The 25,542-nt window shown below is 39.1% G+C and overlaps 1 protein-coding gene across 4 annotated transcripts in view; it reads left to right on the plus strand.

Annotated features, from left to right (window-relative positions):
- tspan9a (tetraspanin 9a) overlaps positions 1–25,542 on the plus strand; it is a 332,421-nt gene that overhangs the window by 78,285 nt on the left and 228,594 nt on the right. The window contains exon 1 of one of the 4 annotated variants that reach the window (XM_057837781.1): positions 1,546–1,838. The exons of the other annotated variants lie outside the window; for them this stretch is intronic. The gene's annotated coding sequence lies outside the window, so the exon portion shown is untranslated. Of the gene's footprint in view, positions 1–1,545; positions 1,839–25,542 lie in introns of those variants that run through there. 4 annotated transcript variants of the gene reach the window in all.

Here is a 25,542-nt window from a genome sequence, read left to right on the forward strand (position 1 = left end):
ACATAGCCAACACTATTGATTGCACGGGTCATCGATGATTTTCATCTGTGCATATGTTGTTTTTTATTGGCATGCGAAGATGGCCCAATTAACTCACGCTAGTTTAGCCACTCCGGAGCTCTGAAACTAACAAATAACTAACAAACTACCGTATTTTTCGGACTATAAGTTGCAGTTTTTTTCATAGTTTGGCTGGGGCTGCAACTTATACTCAGGAGCGACTTATGTGTGAAATTATTAACACATTATGATTAGAGATGCACGATAATATCGGTCACCGATAATTATCGGCCGATAATGGCAATTATGACGTCACATAGATAATCCAGATAAAACCAAAGTCAACCGATAATGCAATCCGATAATTATATACTTTGAAATATTTTAATTGATTCTAACATAAGCTCTTTTGAGTTAAATATAATTCCTACTTTGGCCTGCGGATGGCGCATGTTGCGTTCTGACGGCGAAGAGTGGAGGCGCCACAGAGGAAGAAATTACTTTTCCTTTGCTGTGGAGTAAAAACAGCTTGTAGCTCAACTCATGTCCTCTACTCTGTCATCACAGGTTGGTTAAAACTCTGCATCCATCTGTTTAGCATATATTATTAATGTTAGAAAGGGTTTGGGATAATAATATACGGTGTGAAAAGCAAAAAAAAACGATGTTTGTTGAGCGTTTTGGAGTCAAACGGGATGGTGTTGTATGCTAACCTGCGGAGCTAACGGCCTAGCGTAGGAAGATGATGATGTAGCATACCCTAGCGGAAACCAGTCGGTACATGTTAAAAATGGTTGTTACATACAGATGTATTAAGAATATCCATTCTCCAATGTATAAATATGCTTCATATGTTGAATTTAAAAGCAAGGTACACATTTTATTGTGTATTTATATATTTAAAAAATGTGTATGCTAATGGCTGAAAATTTTAATGGCCATTTGGACTTTTTGGACCTTTGGAGGCCATTTCTTTTGTTAACTTCTGTTGTGTACATATATGTTTGTAAAAGAAATTACTTTTCCTTTGCTGTGGAGTAAAAACAGCTTGTAGCTCAACTCATGTCCTCTACTCTGTCATCACAGTCACACTACAAGTCCAATTGGTTCACCTAATTTGCCCCTCTGAACCCCAGAGGAGCAACAATTTGATTTAGCCTCCAAATGTGCGCAATCAACAGTTTTGTCCAATTCTGCTAGTTTTAAGTACAGTGGTACCTCTACATACGAATTTAATTCGTTCCAGGACCTTGTTTGTAAGTCGAAATGGTCGTATGTCGAGCAGGATTTTCCCATAGGAAAACATTATAATTCCATTAATTCGTTCCAAAGCCTAAAAACATACACTAAATTCTTAATAAATACTGCTGGCACTGTTACAAATGGCAATTAAACATAGAAAAACAAATAAGTTATAAATAAATAAGTCAGAAAAATATAATAATAATAAGAAGAATTAATAATTATTCCTGTAAATAATGTAACGAATTGGATTCTAATATGGCGGACACTTTTTACTGTCCCTGAACGCACCGCGAAGCTGACGTCATAGTGAGATAGGTCGGTGCGGTAGAGATAATACTTTCGTTTTCTTGAGAGCCGTCAACTGCTTAAGACAATGGGCGTTTTGTGTTGGATAAGTTCTTAAATAAATGATAAAAACGTGACGAAGCTGGCGATTTCCTTGGCAATGTTACCACAATAATAATTGTCACCTTAACTTATAAATAGTGGCGAACGGTGGTGGGAAGAGGACCATGGAGCTGTATTGTTGAGCCAGTTCAGGGACGCGCACCCCAAGCTCATATTTTTCTATAACTTGCATCTTCATTTCAAAGGTAAGCATTACTTTTTTCCTTGTTTCTCCAACTGTATCAACTTTTTTTGAAAACTGTGTTGATTTCTCACACAAGAAAATCCATCGTGCGTTCGTTTGCAGTGCTGTCATGTCGTCGTATTTCGAGCAACACGTCGGATGTAGAAACAAATGGCGGCTCAAATTTTACGTCGGATGTCGAAAAGATCGTGTGTCGAAGTGATCGTATGTAGAGGTACCACTGTAGATGTTTTTGCAGTTTAGTAATGTGATATATGTTAGGGATGGCTTAGTTTTAAGGCATTTTTGTGCAACTTGGGTGTTTACTCTCGAAGTAATTGTTGCCAAAAGCTTACCATTACACAATGTCATTGCCATTGTTTAGATGTTGGAATTTACTACTTGTTCACATTTGATGTGGAAAAAAATAGCACTAAATTACATTTTAGCACAGTAACATTTGATCTTTGTATACTTTAAAATTTTACTTATATATTTGAATAAAATTATCGGCGTTACATTATCGGTTATCGGGTGGAAGGGGCAGGAAATTATCGGTTATCGATATCGGTTGAAAAATGTATTATCGTGCATCACTAATTATGATATCATTTCACATTTTATTTTGGTGTGTTGGAGTGACACTGATAGTTTGGTAAACTTGTTAGCACGTTCTTTATGCTATAGTTATCTGAAAAACTCTTAATAGCTATGGCCACGTTCGCGTTCTGCCTTTGGCAATGTGTGTTCAATAGCGTACCGCACGTAGGCTATTTTTAGACCGTGACGTCGCATCGTAAAGCGGAAGTAAAGCCGAAGTGGGACATTATAGACCCGCCCTCGCATAGACCCAACGTAATTAGTGCTACCTTTCTCCAGTAATCTTTCAAAAACGAACATGGCGATCACGCATTGCTTTTTTGGAACTTGTAGAAACGACTCTAGACATTACAACACATGAAGGATGTTTTCTTCATACGTTTCCGGAAACCAAAAACTCGGGAGGAAAAAATGTGAAGACTGAATCAACTTGCGCGGACTTTAACACGAGCTCGGCGAATCCATTCACGTTTCATATGCAGTATACATTATGTTGGGTTGGCATGGTCTTTCAGAGGACAAAGAGGTAAGCCATTTTTATATTTTTAACTTATTTTTTTAGCGTAACGTTGTGCCGTACTGCTTCTTTCTGACAATGAATGACCTGAAAAGAATTACAATGGTATCTGACTGCCACTGTTACCGTTTCTGTTATATATATATATATATATGTTAAAAAAATAGAAAAAAACTTTAGTAAGGGGGAAGTGTAAATAAATTATAGGATTAAGATGTGTTATCAATGAAAAAATTAATTGTTCGTTGGCTGTCACTGAGTAGCATTTGCGATCGCTACACAAAGCTAACTAAATTACCCCCAAGAACGGTAAGAGACGTAGGACAAGGAGAGGATATATAAGAAAGACAGGGCTGATGGTAAAGGATAGCTTGTTGAAACAGGAGAATGTCATTGTCAGTTGCGTCGATAAAAAAGCTAAAGCTATGCTTAGGTCGGCTGTTTTTTTTTTTTGTCTTTTTCAGCCTTCGACACTAAAGCCATCTCTTTAACTGAACATTTTTATGTTCTTCCACATCTTTGCCAGTGAATTTGGCACCAGGCACATCATTTTCGGAGAGAATTGGTAGGTTTAGCTTTGTAAACATCTCCTTCGTACACAATTTCCATTCATTTCCTATTAGGGACAAACGGTGGCTTGTCCCTACTTAGCAACAGTAGCTAATGTCATGAATATTAATGAGCGGAAGTGACGTGTTGCTTGCGGTACGCCATTGTATCATTGACTTTTTTATATTGAAATGCATGCTTTTAGTTTGTGGTACTTTCACGCCCACGTGGGGGCACACTCACACTTGTTTACGCGAAGAAGAGCGCTCACACGCCAGAAGAAGACTGACAGCTACCCAGCGTCTCTGAGCGAGTGGGCGAGCGAGAGAGAGAGACACGGCTGCGAACCTACGTTCACTGTTTATGCTTGTAAAATATCTCTCCAGAGGCAACGCCTGTGTGGATCATTTTTTCTGTTGTTGTTGTGTGTTTTCCACCCGCGATCGGACACTTAGAGCCAGTTATGTGGTTGTTTGAACGATGTGCTAGCGATGTAATGCTAGCGAACGCATTCTATCCGTTTTTGTCATTGCTGTAATAGCACCTAATTATCATTTATTTACGTTGATGCGAACCTGTTTGGTATCGTGGACGAAATTGATTCAGCAAAATTATACGGACATCCAGCATCGTCATTTGGAAGTTTAGCTTACTGTATAGCCAGGACCGAGCCGAAGCGTCCTGGTGAGGACAGTATGTTCGCATTTCGTTGTTCATGCACTGTACACTTATTCAGCATGTTGTTCTCTGTTGTATTTTTATATTAAATTGCCATTCAAGATGACATATCTGTTCTATGTGTTGGATTTTATCAAGTAAATTTCCCCCCAAAATGCGACTTATACTCCGGTGCGACTTATGTATGTTTTTTGTTTTCTCTTCGTTGGGCATTTTATGGCTGGTGCGACTTGTAGTCCGAAAAAACGGTACACAGAATTTGTTGAAATCAACTCCAACGACTGATTAAACCCTCGCTAACTCGAAGATTAAGCCTAATGTCAAAAATCCTGAACTTCCCCATTAAGATGCGTTAAACTTATGTCCACACAGTTATTATACATATCAATTCTGGAGTTTACATGTTTTTTGTTATTCAGTTCACATGAAAATGCATTTGGATACCGTGTATTGCATTCCAAAGCATGCAAGCAATATTATTCAATTAGAAGCATCTGTGGAAACAAAGGCCCATCACATTGTTGTTGTGAAAACTAGTGGCGCATTCCAAAAAAATAGCTCTTATTTTTCCGCTTCTCCAAGCAGGGTTCCCCTTAAGTCATATTTCAAACACCAAAGATTACTCAAATTCTGTTTTTATGTGAAATACCTGTTGCAATCTTTTAAAAAATGGTAGATATATTTCTACTGGCAACAATGATACTTAGTTTCTGATCATACGTGCTGTATTCGGGGGATGGTCGAAGTGTGCTGCAAAATATTCTGTCCTCACAAAGGTTGAGAAGAGTTGACGGCAGTCATTTAGCATTTAATGATGTATTTGCTTTCTTAATTGCAAATCACAGCCTTGCTGCAGGGTGCACACTCTACTCCTAATGTAATACAATTTGTTTCCTCGTTTCTTTGTCCACTGAGGGACTGCAATCATTGAAAGCACAACAAGCTTGCCTCAAGGCTTGTCTGTTGTATCCCTACTTTTCTTGTTTGATGCCTGTCACAAGTTTGCCAGTGTGAAAGCCATCTTTTCAGCAGGCACCCACTGCTTATTCTGCTGCAAATCTGCAAGAAATGAGCAAAATGTTTAACCCTCTGAGGCTCAAATTAAGTTTCTGTAACAGGAAAAATCTGATATTTGGGGGAAATTGTCATATGGGGTAGTAATATACAATTCAGACTTTTTTTTTTTAGCAAAAGCCTCACATGTAATGTATTCTGAGATATTGCAGGTTTACAACATTGTCCCGGTGTGGTAAATTAACGCCAAAAACTAAATATGGTATGAAGACTAACTTTATTTGCATAGAACATTTCAAAACAATGTTTCAAAGTATTTTACAGTGGAAGAACAACAAAAACAACTTGGTATAGATTAGGAACAATAACAATAACTTTTCAGCCCCTATATCAAACAATATTGAGATATAAAACCAATAATACCATATCGACGTCTCAAATCCTAATTGAGAAGGCCAGGTCTGAAGGTCACTTCTTCGTGTGGTAGTCCAAGAAACAATTTTTGTACTTTGTAAAGCAAAAAAGTACTCTGTACTTTAGACAGGCCATTTGTGTGTAGCCATTCTTGCACATTCTGCATCATCCACGTTTATCAGCATGTATGGGAAAATGATCGAATCGGTCTAGTCTGACCTCAACTGATGGCGCAATGATGAAGATGTGGCAGCTTGACTGCGTTCTGGAGCCTCTTCCGATGACGGTAATCCTCTTTTCCGACTGTTCAAGTTAGCCCGTTTGCCAACCTTGATGAGGGCATCTGCAACTTGAACACGGAAGTCAAGAAGCGGCATATACTTCTTCTCCTGTTTCTGGGTGAGATGACGGCGGTAGAGGATCCGGCCATTGACCAGTGATAGGTCAATCAGATAGTACAGGATGCGCAGATACCAATGACGTGGGCGGAGTTCAATGCGATAGAGTGCAGCAAACATGTCTGCCAAGTCAACTTCTCCCATCTTGTTATTGTACACCTTGACAACGTGGGGTCTGTCCACTTCCACATATTCCTTCTTCTCTTTTGACCACCTTCTGCATCTATTAACAGGATCAGGGCCAATGAAGGATGATGCCAGTAACACTGCCTTGTTATCATACCACTTCACGATTGCCATCCCACTTGTCATTTCATATTTCACTTCATATGCACCACGCCCAGCCTTTGAAAGTTCCTTGTCACTTTTGAGGGTACATCCACGAAGACGGTTTCGATTGATGGTAGCAACTGATTGAATTCCCATTTTCTTCAGTTCCACAATGAGTTCAGGTGAAGTGAACCAGTTGTTGAAGAAGAACTTGTAGTTTAGTCCTTTCTGAACATCTGATAAGAGACTAAGCACAACTTCACCTGCAACACCAAGTCCACGCTCATTGGGTACGGTCCCTTTTCCAGTGTATACTTCAAAGTCATAGACTAGTCCAGTGACACCGGCATGAGTAAAGACCTTGATTCCCCGTTTTTTCGGCTTCTTCTTGATATATTGTTTCATTCCAATTTTTCATTTGAAGGGGCTCATCGGCTCATCAATGGAGTGGTTTATTTCCGGTTCAACTTTCAAACAGTTTGCACGGACTTTCTCAAGTACTGGTCGCACCTTGAACAATGGATCATATCCAGGCTCACCCTTTTGCTTCACGTTGGTATTGTCTTTCATATGGATGTATTTTCGCAGATTATCAAATCGCTTACGTCCCATGACAGTTGCAATTGGGTCGTAGCGTGTTGTTGTCTGCCAGTACATGCGGTATGATGGCATACGTACTACTGTCATCAATATGTTTAAACCAATGAATTGTTCCATTTCAGAAGGGGTTGTTTGTAGTTCTGGGCCATTCTTCATAACTGCATACAGGTTTGATTGGTCAGAAATAAGTTCAAACACGGATTCATCCATGAACTGATCAAAATACCACTTTGGACTTGGTATTTCATCTGGTGGAGGTGAGAATGCAGGTCCCTGGAATGAAGGGTCTATGTCAGCTGCTGGGGGTTTCCTCTGCCTCCAAGAAATAACTTTGTTTACTGGAGCTGGGCCGGGCTGAGGTTCATCATCATCTAGGACCCCAGTGTCATTGTCTGCGTGTATGTTATGAACTTCAACATCAAGTCTGTTTGGATTAGGTATTGCTATTGCTCCCAGTGTCTCATCATCATCAAGGCTGAAGTCAGACTCGTATGCTTCAGCAGGTTCAACAAAATCTGGATCACCAATTTTATCGTCTGAAATGGATTCTGTCTCAGATAAAGCACCATCAGGAAGGCAAACCATTTCAATGGCTTCCTTGAGTGAATAAGATCTTTGTCGGCCTGCCATGACGCACCACAAACCTGCAACCAGAGTATGCTGTAAGCTATTTTTCTAAAAAAGCTTCCAGTCCAACAAAGATATATACTAATATAATATGTGCAATGGAATTTAGGCTACATCAGTTTTGCTCACTGAAAAGTCAAATGAACATCGCATTATGCCATTGGGTTTGATCAAATCTGCCTCTGATAGTGTGTAACTTCTCTCCAAATGATTTCATTTTCCATAAGATGCACCCTCAATGATAACTCAAATCAATAAGTATACACTGGTGATAGGAAAATAACCCTAGTATAGACTGTTGCTCAAAATATAGGTAAACTAGAAGGCAAATGTTGCAATGTTGCACCAATGAAATAGAGCTGCCCGCAGGGGAAAACCCAGAGGAGATAAAATCTACAAATTGGCATATACTGTATCACTATACTGTCATGATTCATCTTATACAGTATTGGTTTCAAAATAAAGGTAGTAATACTTACATGAAATGGATGCCTAGAAAATCCTTTCATGTGAATCCAAGATGAAAGACATGTTAAAAGTGAGAAAACCCGCCATCTAGTGAGCTATTGGGGAAAGTGTTTGTTGCTCATGCACAACAAAGGTCTGCAGCGGTACTTTGAGTAAAAAAGGGGTTCATAAAATATGAATGTGGATGAATTAGGGGATTAGAAATTAGTTGTTGCAAATCTGCAACATCTGCCCCAAGAGTTAAGATAAATAAAAATCAGAAATTTCTATATACACTATATTTGGTGTTATTTTTATGAACATAGTGTTTATGTTTGCATGGCTGTCGATCATGTTGTTTGTTTCCTTTGGAACAAAATATTGCTAACTCTTTTAGAGATGATTTATTGTTTTGGTTGCACTTTTCAGTAGTGTTTAGTACACTATCAATCATTGTAATGATGTCATATTTTGTTATTTAATTTAGTATGTAGTCCTGTTATTAGATACAGCTCAGTATATTGCTCGACTGGAGATGCGCAGTCCATCTCTTTTTAGTTAAATGGATCATTTGGCTCAGCCCAGCTCAGCTCAAACAATTGTCTCCTTTTCTTCCTAAATGGCACTTCATTTTAAACCACTTACTGCTTTTATAATTAAGCCAACTGTTACTTTTCCCCCTTATACTATGCTTTTTTTATTTCCTGAAAATTACCGTCACATTTTGGGGGCAATTTTTAAGCATTATATATGTGTAATTCATCATTGTTACAATACTGAAATCTATCTGTGTACATAGTATATATTCATATACAATATGTAGACTAGAGCATATGCCAGTTAAACTGTCATGTCTTTGAGATAAGCAGTAAAGTGTCCTACTCCTCGTGACGACATCCCCACCCATGATGTTGAGCGTTAGACTCTGAAGTGCCGCAGATTAATGGCGGCGTGTGACATGACAGCGCGGCTGATGAGATGTTGCCGAGCTGTCGTAAATCTCCTCCACTGGAACACCATGCATGGACCTTGGCATAGGGCCGACCCCTGAAACCTTTCTCATCGTGGCGGCTAAAAGTCTGCGTGTGTGTGAGGGCACTTCGTGCAAGCACTATTACAAAACACATGGGCTGTTCTGACAGAATTATAAGCAGCTGACGTGTTATGACACTGGTTATAAATCCTGAGTGGTTGAATTCATGTTGTTTTTCTTTTAATTTTATAAGATACCAGGTTTGCATTGTTACCTAGACAGCCTAAAGCTCAATTTCCTCTCTATAGTGTTTCAAATTGAAGCTGTACTCTGTGCTTCGGGCTTGTTGTCGCACATGCAGCTGTTTTCCGCTTCTCTGTGACAAGTAATTCCCTGGTTAAAGCCAGCCATAGAATTCTAACTCTTAGAAGTCATTCTCTGCAGAAACCTCAGGCGCTTATCTCTTAACTCAGCAGTGTCACCCTGTGTGGACCCCTGCTGGACACAGTAGCAGCCCCCCCTCCCAGTTCAACTTCCACTCACATCAGCCGCAAGTCAGCTTGGCCAAGTAGAGCCCTGTCTTAAATTACAAAGCAATTTACTGCAATACCTCTCTTCTTTACTCATGACTATTTGTGGCAAAATAGCATACAGAGTTAGGAAAGCCATAAGATGGAAACATGCAATCAACCATCAGCACCTTTGACATCTTTATTTCTTTTTTTTTGTGCCTCCCTGCAATGTCAGGTATGGTGTCTTGGCTGCTTGAATAAGCTCTAGCATCCACTTCTCCACTCTTTGCAAGGGGATCTTTTCTGGCTCCTTTTTAGCATAGCAGGCTCGATGTAACTTGACCCCCATTTTTCAACCTGCTTTAATAAATGGCCTGTAGAAGCAATGCTGGTGGAGAGCCAGTAACGACGACAATCCAATGTGATTACAGCTGGACAGTGTATACTCCCTAAAAGTTAACTTTGCTTTCCTTCAGTGAAAAATAACAGAATTAATTTAGATCTGATCTTAATGTTGAACGGGGCTTTTGGTGTAAGAAATCCTGGCGTTTCCTGTGTTGGAATGATCATGGCTTGAGCAACTTTCGTAAATACGTTTTACTGGGACACTAGGTCAAACACACGTAAGGAAACTGAAAATGAAAGACAATATGGCATTGGTTCCCTCTTTGAAGTTTTAACAGTTTCCACGTTCCAGGTTTTATTGTGCCTGTTGGAGTTTACCATTCAGGCAGAAGATCATTTGCGAGGTCAGAAGCTTCGCTCACAGTCTTTCTTCTACAGTGATTTTTGATTGGGTGACATCCAATCCATTTCAACTTGGAATGCATGATCACTGCCAGGCCTTCTATTTCCATTTAACGTTGATTGTCATCAATGGCAAAGAAGGAGTTTACATCATTTATTTGTTTCAATTACTGGTAGATCAAATAGAAGTGTGAGACAAATGTTTTACACACATATTCTCATTTTCACATTCTGAAATTCCAACAATTTGCCTATATGCTCCCCCAAATGTTTGTCTAAGGTGGGCCACATTTTAACTTTGACAAATTGACCTGCTCGAGTGTCTCTGCACCACAGCTGCTGTCCCATGACACAAAAGAGACACACAGTGACTTGCTTTAGACCTTATGCTCTGCTTTCTTGTCATAACCACACCACCGTTTTGTCCCTGAGCAACAATATCGGGATTGTATATTCCGTATTGGCCCGAATATAAGACGGTGTTTTTTGCATTGAAATAAGACTGAAAAAGTGGCGGTTGTCTTATATTCGGGGTCTAGACATTATACCCATTCACGACGCGAGATGACGCCAGAGATCATTGAAGCGAATGCTGAACTTCACTCCCCAGGCCAAAGCGAACCCTTTATGGTTAATACAATTATTGCAATTTTGTTGTTTTAACACAATAGATTGGTTTATTTACATTTAAAAAACCAGAAGCCATTCATTTACGAATGTGATTGCACTTTAGTTTACATATTTAAATGTTCAGATATTAAGATTTGAATGAGGCTTTTTCTCTCATATATATTGGTATAATCATTTGTTTCAGATGTACTGTAAATATTTTCTGTATAAAAATTAATTTGGTGTTCAAAAAGTCTTTTTTCAAACTTGAGTCTTGAAAAAGAGGGGGTCGTCTTATAATCAGGGCCGTCTAATATTCGGCCCAATATGGTAGTTTTTGCAGCTTTTCTGTACAGAGGAGTTCAAAAAGATTGAACTGGTTTCATTCGTTAATATTTTAATAAGGAAAGAAATTCAACGTTTCAGCCAAATAATATATTCTCACAATCAATTTTTATTTCCTCTGTTCAAACTGTTCATTTACGAAAATGTAACTTTTATTCATTCCTAAATAGTGTAGCGCCATATATTTCCATTAACGTATTATTTTTATTTTTACTAACCTTATTACGCAGTATCACACGATTACCTTTCTCTGCCCCACACTTTCATGGTTGTGCATTTATCCATGCCAAAACGTGTTTATGCGAACCACACTTCATGACAAGTACAGCTGCTAGCCAATCATTTGAGGACCTCACATTTGCTGCAAGCCATGGGTCCGAGAGACTTTACATCTCTTTCTTGTTGATCGTCATGGCCTCCAGAATTATGTATGCTGGGATTTGAAGGTCAACTTTCATCTAGCACGAGGCATCATGGGATTGTGTATGAATGCTATTATGAGGACATCCGAAATGCTGCGAGTGGGTTCTGAATGTCCACAGTGTAAAATAGAATGTCACGTATTTCCCACAAGATAATTAGCTATCACCATTGAAGCTGCAGTAGCGTATTGAGGGCGCACACGGGAGCATATTTTCACATTCACACGTGCGCTATATGAGCAGAGAGCCACAGATGTTAAATATAGTTCACAGGGCTGAGTGATCACATACGATTTAAATTATTTCTGTTCATAGCTGTAGGAACAGCTTGGATACACTTAGACACTGCTGGAGCTCTCCTGCATTAAACAAAGCCCGATGATCAGAAACCAAACATTTATTCTCTGAGCGTGATTTGATGTGTTCAAGTATTCTGCTGAATGAATGATACCATACATCCACAAGTTGTTTGTCACAGTTTAGAGCTATTTGTCCATTTTGAAGGGCTGCATGCCCCCAGGGAATGATGAGGAGCTCATAATGATGAGAAGTAATTATGTAGCACATTTGTCTTGTTACACAATGTAGTGATTCTTAATTAATTGTCTCCTAATTGAACCAAGTGTGCGGAGTGTGTCAATCATTTGTTTGCTTTGCGTTCATTCATTGCCGTGATTGCTATTCTTCCTATTGATTAATCAATTTGTCGTGTTTTTCTTTGCCTAGCTTGGTTCTCTGGATGATCAATCCTCACCAATAAACCAAACACTGACTCACTTATGGAAGAACGTGAACTTCCATAATATCTTGCATTTAATAAATGACATGGCTGCCATAGACATGAAGTACAGATATTTGCCATTCCCAAACAGTCGCAGCCGGTCTTAAGCCACATGGAGCGATCATTGTCCTTCACCTGAGCTCTTGCAACAGAGAGAGGCAACTTTTAGCCACCATACATCACAATAAAATGGAAATGAAAGCCCTGAGTGCGCACTCGTAAGTCATCCAGTGGGGAGAAAAGTGACCCCTCTTGTATGAGATTGAGGTGCTAAATCAGCCTGCAGACACCTCCAGCTCCCCTCATCTAAGGCGCTCCTGGAGAACCATCACTCATGCTCGAGAGCAGGAGCAAGGCGCTGGTATTTCGTGTGTTCTACCATGACTAAGTGGTGCAGTGTGACTGCATGTCTTTCTTGTTGACTTGTCTTCAAAGGTTTAATACAACAACTCTCACTCTGAGCCCTGAAATGCAGGTGTTTTAAGGTCTTGATGTTGACCTGGACACGTTGCACCATGTTGTTATCATGACTGGAGTCACATGCTACAGGCTGCTTTCTATTAAGATTACTTTTGACTAACACAGCTGCTCACAACAGTATATCTCTGCCTGAGGTTGTGTTCCAGCTGCTAATGCTCCTCAAGTTCAGCCTGGAAGGACTAATGTGGAACCCATGACAAAATAAAGTCTGTTGCTGTTTTACAGTATATGCAAAACCTTAAGATTACAGGTGTCAAACTCAAAGCCTATGGCCAGATCTTAACACAATGATTGGGGGCCGTTAAAAGCAAATCATGCACGTCTGCCTTGTTTGTTTCTAAAATATCTGCAAAAAACAGAATGTCTATAATTTTAATAAGGTTTTGTAAAATTTTCAATTAATCAATATTTTTCTCCATAATTTAGGAAATAAATTATTGAAGCATCTATGTTTTCACCGTAATACTGTAACAGCTCTCAAAGGCAAAACTCAAATGTGGTGCACCACAATCATAAGTTTGACACTCCTTCGGACTAGATTCACCCACTACAATTAATTACAACACAGTTTAAAGGGGAATGACAAACGCTAATGGGCGTTACCATTATGAGATAGCTCAGTTGTCCATTTTGCACAGCATTGTACTGTACAGTATTTTTATTTTTATTTATTTTTATTTTTGTAATAACAACAAGCACTCCAATGCTGGCCAGTTGTAAAAAATGTATTATTGAGAAAGTTTGATAAGTATTAAGCTATTTTATATCTCGTCCAAATTCCTATTTTCTGCGCATTTTTAAATATTTCCTGAAACTTATTGAACGAGCCTGTTTTAACCACAGCACTAAAACGCCCCCGTACCCTGAGGCACTTTTTCTTAATACCTGATCAGCATTAAACTCAAGAAAGCAATCCTGTGGAACAAATTTGCCATTCCTGCCGCTTAGCAACATTATTGGATACTTAAAGAAATTATCGCAATAAGCATGCATGATAATATTGGCTTACGGTACTTTTGCTGTGTCTTAGCTTCAGACACTTGAGCAAAGAGCAGTCTCCATTTCTACTGCAATGTGTTTTTCCATGTCAATTATAATTGAAATATCTTAGTAAAAAAATGATTTGGAAAGAAATTACAGCATAGATCACACTGACTTTATCTATTGAACTCCTATTTTTAGATTTACAACATGTCTACTCACATCACATTGTGGATTTTATGATCCAGTGGTGTTACACCCGCTATTAGCATTATTTGTACATTAGCATAATGGAAAAATTCTGCACCAAGAGGATCTTTAGAATCCAATCCTTGGTAAGCCTCTGTTTGAGACTGAATTTAGAAGATCCCATGTCTCTATATTCAGTCATCAGGATCAGAAATTTGTCATGTTGTAAGACAGCCATTTTGACTGATGTTCACAACAAAATTCAATGTCACACCTTAATTTAATTTAATCCCACATGGTGATCACGAGAGTGAAGTTTTATGGATATTTATTCATATGGGAATCACTTTGGGGGTAACAGTGATGAGCACCACTGCTTCTCAATACCAGCATTGAAGGTGGGAGTTAAACCTAGCATGGGAACATATAATGTGCCTTGGGCTCAAAGTTGGGCAGAACTGCCCGCCCCTACAATGGTGCATGTGGTAGTCGAGGCTCTGTTACAGCCTAATGGTGGAGAAATGTGGGACAGGAGAGCAGCAGTGAGTGTGACGCCACAGTCGTGCGGGTGATAACTGAAATCTTGGTCCCGTGGGACCCATCATTTAACAACCTCAGAGTGTAGTTTAGATGTAACAGAAAAAGTGTCTTTACTTTTGCTGCTGTAAAGCTATGTTTTATATATATATCTTCTTTGAACCTTTTCACCTATAGGTTGCCACTGATGGTGATAGATGTGCAATCCAATACTACTAACTGAGGGGGCGGCAATGAATGATCATGTCATCTTTCGCCATTAATAGCAGCCATTGAATTAAATGTAAAATCCTTCCATCTACAAACTGCTAACATCCACTGAGCCTACATTAAATCAAATAAATAAAGTTACAGGTCTTATTGCTGTGTGATGACACCGCACTTGTCCCTTACAATTCGTTAAGAATTGCCATTTATGAATTCATCCATTCCTCATTTTGATTTATATTCATAATGTATTTAATGTATGTTACTTTTCAATCCAACATCATGCTATGCATAAGCAATTTCTTCCTTTTAACTGAGCCCATACAGGATATAAATTAGTTTTTCTTGTTGTGGCACTCAAACGGCATTTTAATTAAGAGTAAAATGGCCTGCTTCAATTAGAAAGAAATGTCGGAATGCTACAATGTGCTGAGTTTGGAATTATTCCAGATCATTATTTTTATGGACATACAGTGGTCTTTCTCATTCTTTGTTGTTAATCACTCGTAAAGCATAGCGATCCAATATAAAGACAATTAGACAATGGCCATGTGTTGCACAGGGCAAATGCTGTTTTTGTCTGCTTGTTTGCAGATTGTCACATTTTGCATGTCTTTCATGTTTGAGTACTAAAGTGTTGATTGCACCATGGGGCCTCCCTGGTTTCTTGTCATTGTGTAGCATAAGTCTGTGATGTGGTGTGAGGAGTGTGAATTTGCATGTGTGCTTGTGGTGGTTGTTGTTTTTTTTTAAATTGTATTCATTTTAGGGGGATAAGATGTTGACCTGCCCTGATGTTGTTCCTCCTATTTTCATCCCATACATATTTATCTACTTGGCTTAAAAGAACCACACGCACCACTGACCACCAGAGACCATGTGCGTTTAATTGGCTATTGATTGACTGAGCTATGGCAGTGGAAGACAATAAGATACTGCCTGCTTGAGAGAGTGCTGTCTGACAAGTTGGGTGTGGGGTATCAGTGTTGACTCAGTGCTTTCATGTACACGTAAACATCTCATATATTTTGACAAAACCGGTGATGCAATACATTATGGAATGATGGAAATACAGGCAACCTAATGGGCTGCGTTTATTTGCATAGGTCAATGCACACTGCTTCTACTGGCACACATACTGTGAATGTGCAAAGATGCATTCAATTTATCCTGGGAAATTATATGCACTTGTCATGGAATTGGGTTCTGCACAATAGCCTTCCCTGTGCCAATAAATAATTCAATATTGAATGCGTCCTACTCACATGTTTCTCTCAAGATAAAATTGTATAATAAATTGTTTCTCTCTCAAAAATATAATGTCGAGTTACTATTGACCAAATGCAGAGGGAAAGCATTATGATCTTGGTTTTTTTTCCCCAGAAATATTTGTATTTATTGCATGCGTTGTTCAAATGTGAAAAGTGAGATTTCCATTTTCTCTCTGGGAGTATAATGCTATGCTTATTTCTAGCTGAATATGACGCTGAAGATCTCACAAAAGGCGTATTTACATGTTCCTCCTTAATATTTCTTTCAGTCTAGGTACTAGATTTTACAGTCATTATCTCTGTAATACTACTCTATAATGGCACTAAATCTAGTATTGTAATTACTGTGTACTTTAGCAAGAGGCAGAAATCAGGGCTATGCAAGTGTGACACGATCCATTTCCGCTAAACATTTTAGAACAGTTTTATTACAGTTTAATTACTGTTGTCCTTTCTACTTTGTCTTATTTTTCCATGAAATCAAATTTCTCTTAAATGGGGGCTCATGGAAGACTTTCTCCAAAGAGCAGAGGGTGTGCAGTGTGTGCCGAGCCCATTTCTGCATTGTCGGAGGTCTCACTTCTAATTTAGCTTAAAGGAACAGACACCACATTTATCTTGTGCATCCCAGCAAAGAAAATCTTGTCTAATAAATTGAAGAACCTGTTTTTTTTTTTTTCCGAATAGCCGTAGTGGAGAACAACATAAATTAAAAAAAAAAAAAAAAACTGTGTTTCCAGGAAGCATCACTGATAATTCGCTCATCAGTTATAGCCTTTGTCCCATGCACCCGTGTTCGTTTATGTGTGTAGGTATAATTCACACCACGCCGATCACGGTTGTCACAACAATGGCTGCGCTCATAAGCAGCCAAGTAAAACATTTTTGTTAAAAAAAAAATTATTTTTTTTAAAGGGGGAATGGATGATGGAAAAAAAAAAAAAAAGAACCATGAAGTCGATGCACATGATTTGCTTTTTACAGGCCACAGAACATGTATGTGTTGGGCCAGTTCTGGCCCTTTGGCCTTGGGTTTGACACCTGTGCCTTGGAGGTAAAAAGGCTACTAACACACTCACGCACACTGCATGCAGATGCCTCGCGACTGCTTTCTTAACACGTTGATCGACTGCTTTCTTAACACGTTGCTTTAGTCCATCTGTCAGTTTATCCATCCACACTACTTAATTTAACTATTCGGGGGAGCAACCGAAGCCCATGAGCTCAAATCCACACAGTACTTGTAATATACCAGAAACGTGCCCTCCTGCTGTGCTGCACAGTTCCGGGTCCTGTTCTGCTAAATACCAGCCAGCTCATATTGGCTTTGATGCCTGCCTTGCACGTGAATAGCTTGCTGTTCATGTGTGTAAGTGTGTGCCAGGGGCGTTTCTGCGAATGCTGATAGACAGTCGGATGTAGTGGAGTTCTGTAGCTGCTGTGACTACAGCCCAAAGGGCAGACTGTATTATCTGTCATTTTACAGAGAACATTACAGCTACACTGACCTCTTATCACAAAGAAAGAGTCCAAGGGGGAGCTACATTGTTCGACAAGTTATGAGAATGATATTGAACAGTCCATGTTTAATTTCCTGTGGTTAAAGCCAACATTTAGAAGTTTTCATTTTCAGCTTCGTGACTAGGGATGGGAATCGAAATTTGATTCCAATTCCGAACCGGTTCCTAGTGTTTAGAGGCATCGGCATCACAATGAAAAAGCCTTAACGATCCCTTTAACGATTCCTAAAGACGCGTATTGTGTCGTGACGTGATGTGTCTTGTTGTCCAAATGCATCAAACTAGCATTGCACCAAGAACCACTCGCTCCAAAGTTTGGCTACACTTCACCAGGAAAGAGGGTGGAAATGAAAGGTTACGATGGTTTAGCACGAGCATTGCAGCCGTAAACATAACAATGACAGCACATAGGTTCAAACGCTCAAAAGTGTGTCTTCACTTCACGAGGAAAAATTACAACAAAGCGACTTGCAGTCATTGCAAGGTGGAGATAACTGCATCGGGAGGGAATACGACTGCACTGTCCTCACAGAGACGCTAAGGCTCAGTCCTGGCTGTACAGCTAGATAAACTCCCAAATGACGATGCAGAAGACATTGGTATAATTTGCTGACTATAGGCAACCATCACTTGAAGAGTGAAACTAAAAGTAGAAATGAAACAAATCAATTTCATCCCCAATAACAAACAGGTTTGCATCAACGTAAATCAGCGATGAAATGCTGCTAATACAGTAATAACAAACGGTTAGCATGTGTTCGCTAGCATTAGCACATCGTTCAAACTACTACACAACTGGATTTAAGTGTCCGATCACGAGTGGAAACACACAACAACAACACAAAAGATGATACATACAGGCGTTGCCTCTGTAGATATTTTACAAACATGAACAAAGAATGTAGGCTCTTAGCAGTTTCCCTCTCTCACTAACTCGCTCACTCGCTTGGATGCACACTTCTTCTTCGTGTGTAGGCGCGCACTTCTTCTTCGCGTGTAGGCGCGCTCTTCTTCACGTGAGCGTGTTCTTCTTCGCGTGAGGAAGCCCAAGGGCGCCCCCACTTAAGCGTGAAAGCACCATAAAAACTAAAAGGCATGCATTTCAATATAATGGTAAATAATACACTTTAACCCAGGGGTCCCTAAACTACGGCCCGCCTCCACATTTGGTCCGGCTCCCTGAACAATACCAGGGAGCATTTTGAATTTTTTTTTCTCTCTCAATAGTGTTATTTATTTTCTGGCCTTTTCTGTGAAGAACTCAGAGAGGGTTATTTGGTTATTACCTATTTAATTAATAGTGCTTTTATCATTATCATTATTATTATTATTATATTATATTATATTATAATATTATTTTTTATTTTATTTACCTTTGTTCCGTGAAGAATCCAGAGAGGGTTATTTGATTGTGGCTTTCTGAAAAACAATACATTTTTACATTTAGGCACTCCTGCAATCACCACACTTTTTCTGTTACAAACTGACCTTGGCCCCTCATCAGAGAAGGGAAAAGTTATATGGCCCTCACAGGAAAAGGTTTGGGGAATCCTGCTTTAACACATATTGCCAAAGGCAGAACAACGACCTATATGCCAATATATACCAGTATTTTTTATTTCTATTAGAAAAATGTTTCAGTAAAATGTTACACATTCTTGTGCATTTGCCACTTATTGCCACAGTTAACATTGAGGCTTTGGGCCTCTTTTGACCTGGTTGTGAGTTTGTAAGGTTGTGACTTCTGATTAAATAAACTCAATGCCAATCAAAGCGTTTGTTCTTCTTTTTCCCCAAATTAGACTCGATAAGAGAATCGATAAAGAATCAAAATCGTAAAAATCCTATCAATTCCCCTCCCTATTCGTGACCATGTAGGCACGATGATTATCACTTTTTTCTGCAGCTCATTCGAGAAAGACATTCAAGTAATACTCCAAGGGCAAATTAGTTTTCTATTATTTCTCAAAAAAAACTATTTTGGTTTTCTGTCTTTATTGCACCCCCCACGCCCACCCCCACCCCCCAACACACACCCACACACACACACACACACCCATACTGTTCTTAAGCAAACAACAAAATCATTATTTTTGGGGGTGTAATAATTAGCAACAAGCCTTGTGCAGGTTCCTTGTGAGGGATCTAAAAAACATACGGTGTGGTATGGTGTGAATGTCATGTTTACTACAACTACCCTTGCATTACATGTTCCTTCATTATAACATCATTAAAAAAATTATTTCCACAACACATCTAACCCACTCATAGCTTACTGTGTGACATCAGAATGAACGTGTCATGATACCTGCTTCAGGATGTTAGAGGAAGTGAGACTAATTAAAATTAATTAGGTCGGAGATCAACTCAAAACGGTCAATTTGTATATATCTTATCTTCTTTATGACTGCCACGGGGTAAATGAAGTCACAAATGCAATGTGTTGAGCAAATGTGTTACCCCGGTATCACGGTATTGCAATTTTAGCTCTAAAATGAATTATTTTGAAATGTATGGGTTAAAAAAAAACATTTCCATTGAACATCAGTTTTTTTTTTTTTTTAATCTGGGTTTCTCTACTGTTTGAAAGGGCATCATGTCTTTTGCTATGAAATATGTCACAGCATTGTTGTAGTCCTTGCATGTTTGGATGAAGGTGCATAGTTGGTCTGTTTTTGAAAAGTTTCCAGAACTGTTGGCTTTTCTGGAGCTTTTGATGTTGATGCCCTGTTGCCATCAGTGCTACTGCTGCCCTATATTGAGGAAAAATAAAGATATATACAGCATATATGTTAAATTAAACTGAATTTATAATAATTTTGGTAATGTAGAACTGGACTTCAGAAATGTATGATCAAATTGATTTTATGTAAAGCATATACCACTACTATTATTATTATTAATTAGTTGAATATTAATGGAGAGTAAGAGTGTCGCCAGAGAGAAAAAAACACCACAGGTTGTATAATAAAAATGTTATTTTGAACAGATGTTTACAATGGCAAAAGAATTACAACAGTTGCCAACAGTCCCGGATTGTGCAGGGCATTCCGCATTATAAGAACTTCAGACTGGTTCCATCGGCAGCGGCGGTACCAATTGTAACCTCCTATACTGTATTGCAGGTTGTCCCGCACAATCTGGGACTGTTGGCAAGTACCCTAACATGGAAAACTTTAGAAAAGTTGGCTAATGGTAGAGAGGAACAAGGTTAACCGTCTTGGCATGCTAACTAGCCACATTATCTGCCTCGTTAACAAGCTAGTTACGTATTTAGTATTTATATATAGTTAGTATTTGTTTTACCATCACTAGACACACTAAGCATGCTGGAGAGAACTCTTGTAGCTGGGGGGAAACATAAATGACAGCGTTTACTTACCTTCAATTTTGTATAAAGTGACGGATGATGGTCAGGTAAATGTGAAATCAGGTTTGAGGTGTTGCCTCCCCCTTTGCAGCCACCGACTGCAAGCAAGTCTTGCACGTGGGACAGGGGCGTTACCGGGGGGGTGGTAGGACACGCTCTGCCCACACCAAGAAAACTGGATGTTGTACTAACGGCAGTCTGAGCTCCGCGTATGGTATCCCATTCAGATAGTACTGATGTGTTCTAAGTTTTAACCTTTGCGTTGTTGTCTCCTCTTTCACCTTAAAAATTTTTTTTAATGAAATGTTGGTTTTGTTTTAGGGGGCGCGACACACATTTACGCATATTTAATTTTTTTTTTTTTTTTTTACATTTTATCAAAGTTTTTCCCAGTGTTCCCCTGGCTGTTGAGTTTGGTGAGTTTTGAAGCACTCTGAGGGGGTCAAAAAAGCTCTCAAAAGCGTCGGCGGGACAAAGAATTACTGCTAGGGGGCGCTATACAGTGTATTTGGAATTTGTCTTTACACGGTATCAAAGATTGCAACTGTCTTGACCTGCCTGTCGATTTTGGTGCATTTTGAAGCATTCTAAGGGGGTCAAATTGAGCTCAAAGGATAACTATAGCAAACTATAACAAACTATAACTATAACAAAGAATAACTATAAAAATAAAACCGAGGAACTACAATAGGTTACCTAAAAAAAACATTGTCACATGCATGTCCATACTGTTCAGTTATGGATGTGTTCTAAGTCAAATAAAATCAAATCAACTTTTATTTTTTTAGACCAAATCACAACAACAGTTATCTCAAGGAGAAAACAAAACATGTTTTAAGGTGCAGTAGCCCTACGCTGGATTTCGACCTACTTGAGAATTGTACCTTTTTTTTTGCCCTCCCAGGTAAGACTAATGCCCACCCACACCTGGCATCCTGGTAACACCACTGACGTGGGATGTCTTTCCTCCTCTAATCACCTGTCTGTTTGTTTTCGGTAGCCAAACTACACCCATACAAGCGAGTTTTTTTTTTTACATTTTATCAAAGTTTTCCCCAGTGTTCATCTGGCTGTTGAGTTTGGTGAGTTTTGAAGCATTCTGAGGGGGTCAAAAAAGTTCTCAAAAGTGTCGGCAGGACAAATAATTACTGCTAGGGGGCGCTACACATTGTATTTGGAATTTGTCTACACGGTATCAAAGATTGCAACTGTCTTGACCTGCCTGTCGATTTTGGTGCATTTTGAAGCATTCTAAGGGAGTCAAATTGAGCTCAAAGGATAACTACAACAAACTATAACTATAACAAAGAATAACTATAATAATAAAACCGAGGAACTACAATAGGTTACCTAAAAAAAAACATTGTCACCTGCATGTCCATACTTTTCAGTTATGGATGTGTTCTAAGTCAAATAAAATCAAATAAACTTTTATTTGTTTAGACCAAATCACAACAACAGCTATCTCAAGGAGAAAACAAAACATGTTTTAAGGTGCAGTAGCCCTACGCTGGATTTCGACCTACTTGAGCATTGTACCTTTTTTTTTGCCCCCCCAGGTAAGACTAATGCCCACCTACACTTGGCATCCTGGTAACACCATTGACGTGGGATGTCTTTCCTCCTCTAATCGGCGGCCGTCTGTTTGTTTTCGGTAGCCAAACTACTCTCATACTAGCGAGTTTTCTTTTTTTTTTTTTTTTTTAACGGAGCAAAAAGCTATCCACCTTCAGCCATTGTTTCAACTGTAGTCTATAGCAAAGAGTAGCATCATTGACGGACATAGCAAAAACCGGAGGGGGAGAGGTGAGCGCTGCCGCTTCATTTCTCGCTGCATTTTTGGGGCCATAAAAAATAGCTAATACCGTACTACGGTGTGACTGAAATTTTTAATGGTTTTGAAACAGACGTTTTAATACCATGGTAAACCTTGAAACCGGTAACCAGCACATTCCTAGTCACAATATGTTTTTGTTTTACGATAGAAAACGCAACTTTTGCAGTGTTACAGTTTGGTTTGATTCTGCAGACATTTTATGCAGTCCACCTTAATTTTTAAGGGCATCTTGATGTGAAAACAAAATGAAGGCTTGCATTCTATTTTTGTCATTACCCTCAATTGAATTGAGTGAATGTGTTTGATTTGTGAGGCCACTAGTTTAGCCACTGAAAAAAATTATTTGTATTTCGTCCATTCTCAAATATCTTGTAATGTTTAAAGTTGTTTCACCAAGAGAAATGTCATGTAAAGTAATATTTTGAGTATAGGAAATGCCCATTACTTTTTTCTGCTTCATGTTTATGTTTTGTTATTCATTCATTTTCATATCTCATTTCTCCAAATTATTTTATTATCTTAATGCTAAGCCTGTGAGGCTGTACTATAGTAATGATAATCTATAGGAATACAAAATAGTATCTTAAATGTTTCCCCAAATTGCTGAGTCATTGGGTTCCATTTTTCATCTCAATGATTTATCTGGTATGTTCTGTAATGATGGATGTGATTGTCCAGTTATACAATCAATTCTCTAATTAAATGCTCTCCCTTGTGTGATGTACGCCGCAGGAGGTATGCACATCACGCTGCATGTATAATCATATGCGCAATCCATTGTATTGTTGTGAATAAACAAATAAAAAATAATGTGCAGGCAATGGCCAAACAGTCACGTTTGTGAATGTCCCTTCTTGATTGCGTTCCATCCTCTCACGGGACAAATATTATTTCACACATGTAAACGCATCCATTGGTGTGGTTTTATGAGTTTCTGTTGATGTTTAAAACTTGTGTGTGTGTGTTTGGGTCGGGGGGGTATGTATGTCGGTGGTGGCAAAGCAAGGATAGAATTCTTCTTGGCATCCAAACAGATTTGTGTGCCGCCACAGTGAGGTAATAGGGCAGTCGCAGTGGAGTCAGTATGTCTCTGGAGCAGAGTGGTGTTTAATGTACAGTGCTGGAACTGTGAGCAGGGATTAATGGGAGATTTCAGACCTTAGTGATCCAGTGTGTTTTTAATAGCGTAGTGTTTGTGTGCCCCTGTATTCCCCACCCTACTACCAGAATGAAAAATGCGACAATTAAATTCTGTCTGATATTTTCTCTATTCATCTCCATAAAAGATTCTTTTCTACAGTTGTATATAATCTGTGATGAATCAATGTTGTATGGTTGTGTCTGTATTTACTGGCTTATTTCTGCATGTTTACCCAATGTTCTACTTTGTCTGCCTTTTCAAAGACTTTCAAAGAGACCACATTACATTGCTGAGTCATTCCTGGCACACATTTCTGTGCATCAACATGGCTTATCTACTTTGAATATTTGTTGAAATGATATAATCTCTGTAATTCTTTTCATTAAAACTATTGCGGAGAGGATGTTGACACAGTTGCAATTTAAAAAGCTGAAATTTGCTTAAACAAAGGATTACGTGGTGAAATAGGTCTGGGGCTGCTTTAATCTTTCCCAAGTCTAGATGTTTTTGCGTTGAAAAAAAAGGAGTGGATTTTAGTGGAGATAATGTGATCAAGCCCTGCACATGATCTTATGGCGCATGTAGACAGACAGATGGGATTTTTGTTGAGACTGCTGAAAATGGATGTTAATGCGACAGATCATAGGAGATCAGTGCCACCCTTTCACCTTAGACGTCCCACAAATGACGATGATGACCTGGTTGGGTTCGAGACCACTGTGTGCTCGAATCATTGCTTGACCCGTACACTTAATGTGAGGTATAATTTTTTTCTGTGTAATTATGCAATCCGCTCTGGGGAGCTCAGATGGCTGGGTGTTATTTACTCTCAGCATGATGGGAAACTTCACTGGCAGCATGAAAGGCAATGTGTATGAAAAATGTACTCTTACCTTTTGGGGATACCTATTGGCCTTCACAGCAAAACCGTCCTTGTTAATCCATCGTACTAATGGTTTTGAACGAGTGAAAGAGGAAGAGGGAAAAAAATCTACTTGTTCAGAGGTAGCCCTTTGATAGCTGTTGACCTGATGTTTAAATTGTCCTGAAGGGTAGAAGAATGGCCAAGTTGAGAGGACGTTAAATTAATAAGAAAATTATACTGTTCAGATGAACACACTTTTAACTTTTTTTCCTGCTTTGAACTAACAACTATATCAGCTGATTTACTCATACATTGCCATCAAGAAACAAAAGATTTGAAAGGCTGGCATGGAAACACACGCCAGAAGTTCGATTCAATTGAGGTGCCAGATGGCATTAGTGATCCCAAGGACCCCAAAACCCTCCGTCTGTCAAGCCCTCTACCAGTCATATACTGGAAAAAATTAATAAATAGAAATTAACTTGAATTTATGATAAAACATTGTGATTGATAGATGTGTTAAAAGTCCTATATGGAATTTACAGTGTTAATGTAATATACTCTTCTACTCCATGCATACTCCACGAATGCCCGGATGAGTACACAGTAACCTGACATTTTAACTGAGACTGCCCAAAAAGCCCTTTTACTCTCCAACAATAGAGAGTGTTCAGGCTGGACACTCTGGGCAAACACCCGCCTGTGCACATCCACACGCGTTCACCGAGCCTCTGCGTAGTCTCTGCTTGGCAAAAACACTGCACAAGCGAGCGAGCCGGTAACTGTCTACAATTTACCATGGGTGCTGCAGACAATAAAAAGAGA

Source organism: Corythoichthys intestinalis, chromosome 5, assembly GCF_030265065.1.
Source record: "Corythoichthys intestinalis isolate RoL2023-P3 chromosome 5, ASM3026506v1, whole genome shotgun sequence".
Lineage (NCBI taxonomy): Eukaryota > Metazoa > Chordata > Actinopteri > Syngnathiformes > Syngnathidae > Corythoichthys > Corythoichthys intestinalis.